Below are 1905 nucleotides of genomic sequence, written 5' to 3' on the forward strand. Positions count from 1 at the left end.
ATAGTAATTCTAGTACTCTTGATATTGGTCATGTTTCTATAACTAGAATCTGTATCATTTATAGATTCTTATGACATGAAAAAACATGACAAACACATTGAGCATCAAAATAGTCTTCGTATTGTTTAATAAATACTAAGGACTTTCACTTATCTGTTTCAGAATAGTCAGCACAGGACCCAGGACAGGACTGAGGGAATGAAGAGTTTGGGTTGGGAATGTCAACCTTCTGAGGGTTGTCAGAGATATTGGGCACATAGACGTATTTATAAGCTTCTGCCACAGATTTTGTTTCTAGATATCTTTGGCTATAATCCTACATCTTCTAGGAAATCTTGGTGACTTGATGCTGAAATTCTTTCTGTGAATCTTGTCACTGAATTATATTGTAGGTTTGAAAAGTATTTTCTGCCAGTTATCTTTATAGTCACAATCACAATCACAGCTCAATTGTGGCAGAAGAAGCTGTCTTCCTGGATGAAAACAAAATTTTTTCTCACTTCATTCTATGTGGAAAAGACTCCTGGTACATTAAATATAAAAATAAAAAATATTTAGGGTTTGGAAAGTTATTAAAGGGAGATAAAAAACTCAGCAACTGTAAAGAAAATATCAATATACTTGACAACCTACTTAAAAGTAGTAAAGTATATAATAAAATAGTGAGAAGGCAAAAGTTTTAATCAGTAAATGATTTTAAAACATACAATGGATAAAATATTAATATCCAGGGGCTGGATCAGTGGCTTGGAGGTTAAGTTCATGTGTTCCACTTCGGCAGCCTGGGGACATAGGCACCACTTATCAAGCCATAGATGAAGATGGGCACAGATATTAGCTCAGGGCCAAACTTCCTCGGCAAAAAGAGGAGGATTGGCAGCGGATGTTAGCGCAAGGCTAATCTTCAAAAAAAAAATTAATATCCAAAATCTGGAAAGAATTCCTCTTAATCATTTTTTTAAAAGGTAACCATTAAAAATTTAGAAAACCAGGGGGCTGGCCCAGTGGCACAACAGTTAAGTTCATATATCAGAGGCCCAGGGTTTGCCAGTTCGAATCTCAGGTGGGAACCTCTGCACTGCTTGTCAAGCCATGCTGTCATAGGCATCCCACGTATAAGGTAGAGGAAGATGGGCCTGGGTGTTAGCTCAAGGGCAGTTTCCTCAGCAAAAAGAGGAGGATTGGTGGCAGATGTTAGCTCAGGGCTAATCTTCCTCAAAAAAAAAAAAAAATTGAAAACAAATATAAATAAACATTTCATGGGACAGTAATTCTAAATAACCAACAAACCTGTGGGTAAAATGAATAATCTCATTAGTAGTTAGAAAAATGAAAAATAAAATAATAATGAGATATCACTTCTCATATAACTGACAAACATTAGAAGAGAGGTAAAACTCACATTTGAGGATGCAATGAAAAGGACACTCATGTTACTACAGATTTTTTTTTTGGAAGTAAATTTAGTACTACCCATTAAAGGGAAAAAGACACTTTGAATACTTTTTGGTAATCTATCCCTAGACTTATAGTAATGATCACTTTGTATTGTATACAAATATCGAATTATAATGTCACACACCAGGAACTTGCACAATGTTGTATACCTATTGTACCTCATTTAATAAAAGAATAAAAAAAGAAAAAAAGGAAAGTTTTTGATAATTGAAAACATTGCCTTGCAATCACAGTAGTACACTTGGTCATTTTCCACATCATGCGGCAATTTGAGTAGAACTGATTCTTGCCCTGAGGCAAAATTCTTGCATGATCTAGTATACGTGTAATATTTCTTTGGCATGAAATTAATATTATGCCATGATTCTGTTCACTTTATTCACAGCAAGTTATATTATACTCTAAATCATAGTCCCTTACCCTTCACTGTGACAGTGTATCATTAAT

Source organism: Equus quagga, chromosome 2 (genome assembly GCF_021613505.1).
Source record: "Equus quagga isolate Etosha38 chromosome 2, UCLA_HA_Equagga_1.0, whole genome shotgun sequence".
Taxonomy (NCBI): domain Eukaryota; kingdom Metazoa; phylum Chordata; class Mammalia; order Perissodactyla; family Equidae; genus Equus; species Equus quagga.